Raw genomic sequence first — 13419 nt, forward strand, 5'->3', positions numbered from 1 at the left:
AACTTTTACTGTCATTTCAACCATAACTGCTGGAAGAGTGCATAGTAAAAATGAGACAACGTTTTTCAGGACAGGGTGTTACATGACACAGTACAAAAAACTAGACCGAACTATGTATTTAAAAAAACTACCTTAGAACTACCAAGGGTTACCCATAGCCCTCTATTTTTCTGAGCTCCATGTACCTCTCCAGGAGTCTCTTAAAAGACCCTATCGTATCCGCCTCAACCACCATTGCCGGCAGCCCATTCCATGCACTCACCACTCTCTGAGTAAAAAAACTTACCCCTGACATCTCCTCTGTACCTACTTCCAAGCACCTTAAAACTGTGCTGTCTCATGCTAGCTATTTCAGCCCTGGGAAAAAGCCTCTGACTATCCACATGATCAATGCCTCTCAACATCTTGTACACCTCTATCATGTCACCTCTCATCCTCCTTCGCTCCAAGGAGAAAAGGCCGAGTTCACTCAAAATATTCGCATAAGGCATGCACCCCAATCCAGGCAACAACCTTGTAAATCTCCTCTGCACACTTTCTATGGTTTTCACATCCTCTCTGTAGTGAGGTGACCACAACTGTGTACAGTACTCCAAGTGGGGTCTGACCAGGGTCCTATACAGCTGCAACATTACCTCTCAGCTCCTAAATTCAATCCCACGGTGGATGAAGGCCAATTCACCATACGCTTTCTTAACCACAGAGTCAACCTGCACAGCTACTTTGAGTGTCCTATTGACTTGGACCCCAAGATCCCTCTGATCCTCCACACTGCCAAGAGTCTTACCACTAATACCATATTCTGCTATCATATTTGACCTACCAAAATGAACCATTTCACACTTATCTGGGTTGAACTTCATCTGCCACTTCTCAGCTCAGTTTTGCATCCTATCAATGTCCCGCTGTAACCTCTGATAGCCCTCCACACTATCCACAACACCCCCAACCTTTGTGCCATCAGCAAATTTACTAACCCACCCCTCCACATCCTCATCCAGGTCATTTATAAAAATCACGAAGAATAACGGTCCCAGAACAGATCCCCAAGGCACACCACTGGTCACTGACCTCCATGCAGAATATGACCCATCTACAAACACCCTTTGCCTTCTATGGGCAAGCCAGTTCTGGATCCACAAAGCAATGTGCCCTTGGATACCATGCCTCCTTACGTACTCAATAAGCCTTGCATGGGGTACCTTATCAAATTCCTTGCTGAAATCCATATACACTACATCTACTGCTCTACCTTCATCAATGTATTTAGTCACATCCTCAAAAAATTCAATCAGGCTCGTAAGGCACGACCTGCCCTTGACAAAGCCATGCTGACTATTCCTAATCAGATTATATCTCTCCAAATGCTCATAAATCCTGCCTCTCAGGATCTTCTCCATCAACTTACCAACCACTGAAGTAAAACTCACTGGTCTGTAATTTTGTGAGCTATCTCTACTCCCTTTCTTGAGTAAAGGAACAACATCTGCAACTTTCCAATCCTCCTGAACCTCTCCAATCCCATTTTTGATGCAAAGAGCATTGCCAGAGGCTGAGCAATCTCTTCCCTCATCTCTCAGAGTAGCCTGGGTACAACTCATCTGGTCCCTGAGACTTATTCAACTTGATACTTTCCAAAAGCCCCAACACATGCTCTTTCTTAATATCTACATGCTCAAGCTTTTTAGTCCACTGTAAGTCATTCCTACAATTTCCAAGATCCTTTTCTGTAGTGAATACTGAAACAAAGTACTCATTAAGTACCGCTGCTATCTCCTCCGGTTCCATACACACTTTTCCACTGTCACAGTTGATAGGTCCTATTCTCTCACGTCATCCTCTTGCTCTTCACATACTTCTAGAATCCCTTGGGGTTTTCCTTAATCCTGTCTGCCAAGGCCTTCTCATGGCCCCTCTGGCTCTCCTAATTTCATTCTTAAGCTCCTTCCTACTAGCCTTACAATCTTCTAGATCTCTATCATTACCTAGTTTTTTTGAATTTTTCATAAGCTCTTCTTTACTTCTTGAGGAGATTTACAACAGCCTTTGTGTACACGGTTCCTGTACCCTACGATCCTTTCCCTATCTCACTGGAACATACCTATGCAGAACTCCACGCAAATATCCCCTGAACATTTTCCACATTTCCTCTGTACATTTCCCTGAGAACGTCAGTTCCCAATTTATGCTTCCAAGTTCCTGCCTGATAGCTGCATGTTTCCCCTTACTCCAATTAAACGCTTTCCTAACTTGTCTGTTCTTATCCCTCTCCTATGCTATGGTAAAGGAGATAGAATTGTGATCACTGTCTTCAAAATGCTCTCCCACTGAGAGATCTGACACCTGATCAGGTTCATTTCCCAATACCAGATCAAGTACAGCCTCTCCTCTTCTACGCTTATCTCCATATTGTGTCAAGAAACCTTCCTGAACACACATAACAAACTCCAGCCCATCTAAACCCCTCGTTCTAGGGAGATGCCAATTGATATTTGGGAAATTAAAAGCTCTCACCTTAACAACCCTGTTATTATTACACCTTTCCAGAATCTGTCTCCCTATCTGCTACATGATGTCCCTGTTACTATAGGGTGGTCTGTAAAAAACACTCAGTAGAGTTAATGACCCCTTCCTGTTCCTCACCTCCACCCACAGAGTCTCCGTAGGCAAATAGAAACAGCTCAAACCATCACCTTAGCAAACCTCCCTGCCAGGATATTGGTTCCCCTGGAATTCAAGTGCAACCTGTTGTTTTTGTACAGGTCACTCCTGCCCTAAAAGAGGTCGCAGTGATCCAGAAATCTGAATCCCTGCCCCCTGCTCCAAACCCTCAGCCATGCATTTATCCTCCACCTCATTCTCTTCCTATTCTCACTGTCACGTGGCACAGGCAGTAATCCCGAGATTACTACCATTGTTGTCCTGCTTCTCAACTTTCTTCCTAACTCCCTGTAGTCTGCTTTCAGGACCTCCTCCCTTTTCCTGCATATGTTGTTGGTACCAATATGTACCATGACCTCTGGCTGTTCTTCCCACTTCAGGATATTGTGGCCACGATCAGAAACATCCTGAACCCTGGCACCTGGGAGGCAAACTAACATGGCAGTCCATGAGCCAGTCCTCACCGGAGGATCAGAGGTAGAGAGGGTCAGCAACTTTAAGTTTCTCGGTGTTGTCATTTCAGGGGATTTGTCCTGGGCTCAGTATAAGTGCAATTACAAAGACAGCATGGCGGTTTCTCTACTTCTTCAGAAGTTGTCGAAGATTCAGCATCCATCATTGAGGATTGAAACCACCCAGGCCATTCTCTCTTCTTGCTGCAGCCTTCAGGAAGAAGGTACCGGAGCCTCAGGACTCACACCACTCGGTTCAGAAACAGTTATTACCCCCTCAGCCATCAGGCTCGTGAACCAGTGGGGATAACTTCACTGGCCCCATCACTGAACTGTTCCAACAACCTATGGACTCACTTTCAAGGATTCTTCATCTCATGTTCTCGACATTTTTTGCTCATTTGTTTATTACTATTATTTTCCCTCTTTCGTACTTGCAGTTTGTTCTGGTTGCTTGTCCTGTTGGGTGCCTGCTTTCATTGATTCTGTTGTGGTTCTTGGATTTACTGTGTATGCACACAAGAAAGCAAATCTCAGGGTTGTGTACAGTATAGTGAAATAATTTACTTTGAACTAATGGAGAGAAATGTAGTCAACATGGCAGTTTGATAACCTATTCAAACTCAGTCAATGGAAATCGTTCCTACCATCATGAGTTGTACTCTGTTAAAGGGAATGATACCAAATAATCTGGTCAGAACAACCTTTACTCTGAATCCAAAGTGCCTGTTGAAACAGCTTTCAAACTGGAAGTAGTTAAAGCAATATGTTTCATAGATGGTGATGGATTCCCTCTGCACCATCCACATTACAGGCTTCATTCAGCTCACTAGAGTTAAAGTATAGTTGAGAGCATTTGGGCAGAAGTAATTTCAATAATAGCTCCTCTAATGATTTGACTTTACCAATTTTTAAATATAACCTAGCCTGGGGTGCACAATTCTCCTGAGGAATGGCCATAATTGTTGGTATGAGGACTGCTTAAAAAAAAACAAGTCAAAGGTCTGCCTGCCTCCCTGTTACAATTTTCAAGTGACAGAAAGAATAAAAGACCTGCGGGTATGTGCACACAGAAAGTAGCAGGATTAGTTGAGATGCATGTTGATAAAGCATGCTGAATTCTTGGCTTTATAACACAGGCCTCAGTACAAAGGCAACAATGTTATAGTAATCCTTTATAAATCACTTAGACCCCAGCTGGAACATGTTATCCAATTCCAGGCAGTACCACACTTTAGAGACGATGTCAAAGCGTTCAAGTGATTGTAGTGGAGATTTGCTGAAATGGTACCTGGGAGGCAAGACTTTGTGGGCTTGGAGAGACTAGAGAAGCTGTGGTTACCCTGCTAAGAGCAGAGAAGGATAAGGGGAGAAATAATTAGACACTCTCAGGATTGGGAAAGGCTTTGATAAAGTAAATACTGTAGATAAATTGTTTCCAGTGGTTTAAACCCTGGCAACCAGAGAAAGCAGATTGAGAAGAACTGGCAAAAGAGGCAGAGGCAAGATGAGGAGAATTTCTATTATACGGTAATTTTTGATCTGGGATTTCTTGCCTAAAAAGGCAAGGAAGATTATTCAGTAATAACATTTAGATGGGAGCTGAGGGAAAAAACAGTTGCATGGGATTACCCAGATAATTCTTTGAACTAATTTCATTCCACGGGCAGAGTATTGATAACTAGAAAGGACGGTCTGCCTTATGAGGAAAAATTCGGCAGGAGTTTACAAAAGTGAGAGACAACATGATATCCTATCAGGACTTGACAAAGTGGATTTGGAGAAGTTGCTTCCTCTTTCTGGATCTACAGATTACTGTTTAACCATAAATAGTCATCTATTTAAGACAAAAATGTGATGAAACCTCTCTCACAAGGTTCTGAGGCTTTTGAATTGTTTTCATTGAAGTATAGTGGAAGTAGAGAATGTGAATAGTTTTAATCCAGAGTCTGATAGGTTCTTGATAAGCAAGGGGGTTAAATGTAGAGTTGGGATTACAATCAGATCAGCCATGGTCTTACTAAAGGGCAGAGTAGGCTTAGGTGGACTACTTCTAATTCATACACAGAATCGACACTGTTATGTACAAATGCATGTTAATGCAAATACCTAATTAGTCAATCGTATGGCAGCAATTTAATGCATGAAAGCATGTAGACGTGGTCAAGAAGTTCAGCCGTTATTCAGACCAAACATCAGAATGGGGAAGAAATGTGATCGAAGTGACTTTGACCATGGAATGATTGTTGGTACCAGACCGGGTGGTTTGAATATCTCAGAAACTCCTGATCTCCTGGGACTGTCGTGGACAACAGTCTCTAGAGTTTACAGAGAATGCTGTAGAAAGCAAAAGAAAAATAAGCAAGTGGCAGTTCTGTGGGCAAAAGCACTGTGTCAATGAGAGAGGTCAGAGGAGAATGGCTGGTCTGATGCAAGCTGACAGGAAGGTGACAGTAACTCAGATAACCACACATCAAACTTTTTGTGTACGAGAATTGAGAATTGAGTTCTGAATTGAACTCTGAAGTGGATGGGCTACAGCAGCAGAAGACTGTGAACATACAGTCAGCGTCCACTTTATCAGGTACAGGACGTACCTGATAAAGTAGTCACTAAGTGTACATTCCTATAGAAGACTAGAAATAGACATTCATGTAGACCAAAGTTTAAAAACATTTAAGTTATCTTAATTAAGTAAAAAGCTTCACTTTCCTTTATCCCAGCAGCCAATTTCTTGCATTCTTTTGGATGGACCCAAGCTAATTGTTCCAGGTTAAACAGGCTTGGGTCCAATGGACACAATTTCCCAGCCCAAGTGCAGTACAGGTGTCCCCTAGCTGTGCTCTGCTGAGCAGAAGGCTGCATTGTAGCCTCATCTCAGGAATAACATGGTTACACATGTATCTGCCAGCAGATCAATGGGGAAGATCGGCCCAAGTCATTTCCTTCCTCCGAGGACTAGGGCAACTGTTCCTGGCAATACCTTTACAGGTCAAAACATTTCCAGCAGATGCCAAAACTCATAACTGAATGAGACATGATTTTTAGAGGCTCTGACGCCTCATTTACTAGAAGCAATTTACTGCACAAATGTGGCTATTGTAACAATTCAGATAAATGACAAATGGACAACAATTTGAAGGGTTTTCACTCAATAGCTTGCCAAACTGTGTAAAATGTCAGGAAAAAATCTAGTCAGATCAGTGGGAAAATAGCTGGGCACCAGTCAAAATGCTATTGAGGTGTAAAAGTATGTTTTACAGTTCAGCGGGAGAATAGTGGACTGGCTTGGCTGGGTAGGTGCTGGGAGAAAATCTCCCTTGATTGGGGAGTCAAGAACTAGAGATTATGGTCTGAAATGGACATCTGGGGAAAGATGAGGAAAATTGTCTTCAGTCAGAATGTTGCAAATCTTTCAATTTTCCCCTCCCTCAATATTGCAAATACTCAGCTGGACTCAATAGGTCTTCAATAGCTCAAAAATCAAGGATTATGGATTAGCATAGGAAGTTGGATTTCACATAGGAGATCTTATTGAATTGCAAAAGAGGCTCAATAGGCCAAATGGCTTCCTTAGCAAAATCCTGAATATGCATTATAACAGCATGCAGTTTTAATGACGATTTAAACTTTGCTACCTGTGAAATGCCAAAGAATATTAGTTACCTTTTCACATCAGATTAAATAGGAGATCATGCACCCATTGCCAAGATAATCCAGTGACCAAAGTTAGGTTTTGTAGTTGCAAGGTATGCTTTTGGACTGGCCTCTCTACTTCTGCATATATTCATTCCTTTGTCAATTGTTCTTCTGCGAGCAAGAACATGCTGAGCAGTGTTAAATATACATCCAGATTTGCTGATAGATTCTTGCTTCTAGTGACGCTTTTAATAACATTACGTTGGTATAGTTTTTGTTTGCTTTTTTTGACATCAGGGATGTACTATTATAAATGCTTGTCAGCTTAGACAACCAGTGAAGATGGGTTTTGCTATTGGCTTCGTATATGTTTTCTGAGTGGTGTTGCGTATAGGATGTGTTTTGGCAACACCAACATTACCTAGGTATGCTGAAAAAGGCTCAAGCAACAAGCGAGGGCCTTGCTAGTCAAATCCCCACTACTCTCAGCCTGGTAGTTCAGCCTTACAGATCCAGTACAGATATCCCTGAGGTAACACAGACGCTGGAAGTGAGCAGGGACATAAAACCCCAGCACAGATGCTCACTGTTTGAAGACTTGCCAGGTATGTAAGAAAAAGATGCAGGGTTTCGCTAGCAAACACGAGGAAATCTGCAGATGCTGGAAGTTCAAACAACACACATAAAATGCTGGTGGAAGACAGCAGGCCAGGCAGCATAAGGAGAAGCACTGTCGACGTTTCGAGCCGAGACTCTTCATCAGGACTAACTGAAAGGAGAGATACTAAGAGATTTGAAAGTAGTGGGGGGGGGGAATGAGAAATGAAAGGAGAAGACAGGAGGGGGTGGGATGAAGCTAAGAGCTGGAAAGGTGATTGGCAAAAGTGATACAGAGCTGGAAAAGGGAAAGGGTTTCGTTATTGGTTCCTCGTGCCTTTTCCTCCATTCAATAAGATCATTGATGATCTTTGATCTCAGCAATACTGTCCTGCATTGATGCCAAATCCTATAATTTGTTTAATATCTAAAAATATACCAGTCTCTGCGTGAAGGGAATCGCACTACATGGTTACTTCAAAAAAGAATCCATTAACTAAGCAACTGGTACAGCACAATGATTTAATTGTGAGACTGTTGTGACAGATTGTTATCCAACAGCACAATTTTCTTGGTACTGAGCCAATTGATAGAATTTGTGAGGACACACAAGAAACTGCAGATACTGGAATCTGGTGCAACAAGCAAGATGCTTTTGAAACTCAGCAGGTCAGGCACCTCCTGCAGAGAGAAATGGACAGTTGATATTTCGGGTCAAGAGCCTACATCTGGATTGAATTCACCTTGTCATAGAGAAGTACAGCACAGAAGCAGGCCCCTTCAGCCCATCTAGTCTGTGCTGAACCATTTAAACTGCTTACTCCCATTGACCTGCACCGGGACCAGAGCCCTCCGTACGTTTCCCATCCACTTACCTATCAAAACTTCACTTAAACGTTGAAATCGAGCTCTCCTGCACCACTTGCGCTGGCAGCTCATTCCACACTCTCACGACCTTCTGAGTGAAGGTTTCCCCCATGTTCCCCTTAAACATTTCACCTTTCACCCTTAACCCATGACCTCTAGTTGTAGTCCCATACAACCTCAGTGGAAAAAGCCTGCTTACGTATAAACTATCTAAACCCCTTGTGATTTTGTACACCTTTGTCAAATCTGCCCTCAATTCTCTATGTTCAAGCATTTGCAGAATCTCCTGTGTTTATCCTGTGATTTAGTAACACATGTACCTATCTAAGAGTCTCTTAATCACATCCTGTGATTCTGCAGATGCTGGAAAACGTTGAATATTTATTCCTCTCCATAGATGCTGCCTGACTTGCTGAGTTCTTCTAACATTTTGTGTGTGCCACTTTGTGAGGAGCCTGCTTCAAATCTGCTTCAATTAATGCAATAAGTTATATCCTGGATGGTAACATAATTTATTACATTAATTGAAACAAAATTGAATTTAGTCTAATTTTGGTTTGATTCTCAAATGTAAAGCTGCACAAGCTTAATGCCAAATTAAATGGATTTGATTAAAAAATATCATTTACAACTGCAACTGCTAAAAGTCGAGTCATTACCACTATATTAATGACATAAGAATTACTTTATACTGAATAATTAGACTGTAAGAAGGTGTATCATTATACTTTCTTTCAAGCCAACAGCTGGGAAAAAAGTAGACTTAAGCATGGGCCAAGTCATCCTAAGTTTAAGCTCCACACAGGTGCAATAGTTGAATTTGTATGCTCTGTTCCTATTGGTAAACCTAGTAGTTTAAAATTGTTTAATATTCTCTTCTTCAGACGGAATATCTACCACTGTCAATTCTCCAAACTCCTTGCCCACTCATATCCCTGAACACGTGTCTCAAAAATGTGTATTCCCTTTTTCCAGAACTCTGTTTTTGGATCCCTCCAGTCAACGTTTCCACCCCAATTTCAAATCTACCATGACCACTCTTATTCTCAAAGAGCCTTGCCTATTCTTCCAAATGGGCCATCACCTCATTTCCAGGTTCACTTTTCTTTCCTCTCCACCTTAATCTATCACCTCTGGAATCTTTGGCCATCTGTCTTGAATATTTTTTGTGGGGATACATTCTGTTCTGCTGTAATGGTGAAAACATTTTAATCAAGGTCACTGATGTTATGATACATGATTATGACAAAGGTAATCCTCTTTTCACTTATTCACAGTTGACAACAGCCAAGTCTGAGCTCGATCCAGTCTGTTCATAACTCTGTCAGCAAAAGAAACACTGTAAACATCAAACCCTTCCCCAAGAGCCATGTAGGCCCATCTACTAGCAATATCTGATTTTCATGAAATTACCTTGATACAGCAGTTTTCCATCTTTCATCTGACCTGTAGATTCTAACCATGCTGCAGCCATGGCCCTAATGTGCCAACTAGCTGGCTATTTCAATCTGCCAGATGAGAGGCTCTTTCTCAGAAGTGCCTTTTTTTTAGTATTTTGAGTATTCCCTTGCTATGGAAACGTTTTGACACTGTCAAGGTGGCACTCTGATCAGAGTCTGCTCGAATGGTCTGTTCTCCACTTTGGGACATCTCACTATCATCTTCTAGAACATGGGACATACAGCACATCACAGGCCCCTCAGCTCACCGTGTCGTGCCAACCATATAACCCATTCTAACACTGCCGAGAATTACCCTACCACATAGCCCTCTATTTTTCTGAGCTCCATATACCTATCTAAGAGTCTCTTAAAAGACCCTTTTGTATCCACCTGTTGCTAGCAGTGCATTCCATGCACCCACCAGTCTCTGTGTGAAAAACTTAGCCGTGACATCACCTCTGTACCTACTTCCAAGCACCTTAAAACTATGCCCCCTTGTGTTAGTCATTTCAGCCCTGTGTATTTTGTATATTCTTTACACTTAAGAGAATATAGGTGAAGACTACTTCATTTCTTTTCAAGCACCTTTGAGATGCAGGGGATTGTCCAGCCTGGTGAGTATTCCCTACTCACCTGCCACTGTTCTTAGATTGAACATCAGGCTGAAACACAAAGGAATGGCTCTGTCCAGCATCTTGCCAGCAAATGTGCAGTCGTTGGAGAGCAAAATTGGGGGCCTGAGGTCAAGATTACTGTATCAGAGGGAAATGAGAGATTGTCGTATTCTATGTCGTGTTCATGGCTTACTCCCAGCACACCAGATATGGCAATCAGACCCGAAGACTTCTTGATTCACAAGATGGAGCGAACTGCTGATTCCAAAAAGGCAAAAGGAGGATGTGTGCGTCTCATGAGAAACACTTGGTGATGCTCAGATGTTGGCGGTTTTGTCAAAATTGTGTGACCCTGACCTTGAACACCTAACAATTAAATGCCAACCATTCTATTTACCTAGGGTGTTCTCAGTCGTGTTCCTCACCAGCGTTTACATGCCACCAGTGACCAATTATAATCAAATGCTTGAGCATGATGCCATCTCCGAACAAGAAACAATCGATCCTAATGCCTTTCAGATCATAGTCGGGGACTTCAACCAGGCTTGTTTGAAGAAATTCCTGCCCAATTACCATCAGTATGTAACCTGTAGCGTCAGAGACTCCAACACACTAGACCACTATTATACTAATATAAGGAATGTCTACTGTCCCGTGCCCAGATTGTTTTTTTGGTAAATCAGATCACTTGGCTGTCCTTCTCCAACCTGCATAGAGGGAGAGGCTGAAGAACAAAGCCCCAGAGATTAGGGCAGCAAAGAGGTGGTTTTGGAGGCTAGGGAGCAGCTACGGGATTGCTTCGAGTCAGTGGACTGGGCCGTGTGCAAGGATTCACCTGTGGATCTGTGGATACCATGCTTGTCATGGACTTCATAAAAACAGTTGTAGATGAGTGTGTCCCAACAAAATCGTTCAGAGCCTTCCCCAGCCCAAAGCACTAGATGCACTATAAGGTGCACAAACTGCCAAGAGCCAGATCAGAAGCATTTAAGTCTCATGTTCAAGGAAGTTACAAGAGGTCCAGGTACGATCTCTAGGAAGCCATCTCATGGGTGAAGTGGCAATTCTGGAATAAACTTGAATCATTGAAGGATTCCTGATGGTTGTGGCAGAGCTTGAATGTTATCACCTCTTACAAAGTAAAATCAAGTGACATAGGTGACAGCAGGGCTTCGCTTCCAGATGAGCTCAATGCCTTCTATGCTCACTTTGACCATTAGAACATGGAGGAACCATCACAAACTCCCACAACCCCTTAGGATCCTATGACTTCAGTCTCTGAGGCTAATATGCAGCAGCCTTCAGGAAGGTGAACCCATGGACAGCATTCAGCCCAGATTGGGTACTTGGCCAAGTTCTAGTGACCTGTGCTGATCAATTGGCTGAAGTGTTCACTGAGATCTTTAAACTCTCAGTACCCACCTGTTTCAAGCAAGCTGCACTTATACCTAAGAACTTATGCCTAAGAACGTGGTAAACTGCCTCAACGACCATCATCCAGTAGCACTTACATCCACAGAGATTAAGTGTTTTGAGAGGTTCGTGATGCAACATATCAACTCCTGCCTGAGAAGCAACTTGGATCCATCTACTCCAATTTGCCTACCAGCGCAACAGGTCCACAGCAGATGCCATCTCATTAACTCTTCATTCAACTCTGGAACATCTGGTCAGCAAAGGATCATGCATCACGGTGCTTTTTATTAACTATAGCTAGTATTCTATACCATCCTCCCCTCAAAACCTCCCTGTGTTATTGTCAGTATGAATTGGCAACATCACCTCCACAATCTCCATCAGCACAGGTGCACCACAAGGCTGTGTGCTTAGCCCCATGCTCTACTCACTTAACACTTATGACTGTTAGAAAAAGCACAGCTCCAATGCCATATTCAAGTTTGCTGACAAAACCACTGTTGTAGCCCAAAGCAAAGGTGGTGACAGAGGGAGACTGAAAATCTGGCCGAGTGGTACCACAACAACAACCTCTTACACAATGTCAGCAAGACCAAGGAGCTGATTATTGACTTCAGGTGGGGGAAACCAGTGGTTCATAACCCAGTCCTTGTTGGCAGATCAGAGATCCAGAGGGTCAGCAACTTTAAATTCCTCGGTGTTATCATTTCAGAGGATCTGTCCTGGTCCCAGCACATCAGCACAGTTGCAAAGAAAGCACGGCAGTGCCTTTACTTCCTTTGGAGTTTGCAGAGGTTCAGCATGACATCAAAAACTTTGACAAACTCTCCATAAATGTGTGGTGGAGAGTTTATTGACTGGTTGCATCATGGTCTGGTACGAAAACACCAATGCTCTTGAACAGGAAATCCTACAAAATATTAGATATGGCCCAGTCCATCACAAATAAAGCCCTCCCACCACTGAGCACATCCACATGGAGCATCGTGGCTGGAAAGCAGCATCCATGATCAGGGATGTCCACCACCCAGACCATGATCACTTCTTGCCGCTGCCATCAGGAAGAAGGTACAGGAGCCTCAGGACTCACACCACCAGGTTTAGGAACAGTTATTACCCCTCAACCATCAGGCTCTTTAACCAAAGGAGATAACTTCACTCAATTTCACTTGCCCCATAACTGAACTGTTCCTACAGCCTATGGACTCACTTTCATCTCATATTCTTGATACTTATTGTTTATTTATTTATTACTTATTATTCTTTCTTTCTTTTTATATTTGCAATTTGTTGACTTTTGCACACTGGTTGAATGGCCAAGTTGATGTGGTCTTTCATTGAGTCTATTATGGTTATTATTCTATTATCTACTTACTGAATATGCCCACAAGAAAATTAATCTCAGGGTTGTATATACATATATATGTATATATGTGTATAGACCAGGCATGGGCAAACTACGGCCCGCGGGCCATATGCAGCCCGTTAAGCTTTTTAATCCGGCCCGCAGAACTTGATGAAATTATATTAATAAACCTTGTTGATTTTTTTTTCCCAGCAATTCTGGCATTTTAGATAGATGACGCACTCTATATACATTTGTGGCGACCCATTTCCTGGCACATCTGAACCGGCTCACAATTAGCCAGCGTTCCGGCTAAGGGAGATAGCCTGCGGGGATTTGCGAGCACAGAGCTTCGGAGCCTCTGCGCCATGGGGGTCAGGTTAAGG

Source organism: Hypanus sabinus, chromosome 2 (genome assembly GCF_030144855.1).
Source record: "Hypanus sabinus isolate sHypSab1 chromosome 2, sHypSab1.hap1, whole genome shotgun sequence".
Lineage (NCBI taxonomy): Eukaryota > Metazoa > Chordata > Chondrichthyes > Myliobatiformes > Dasyatidae > Hypanus > Hypanus sabinus.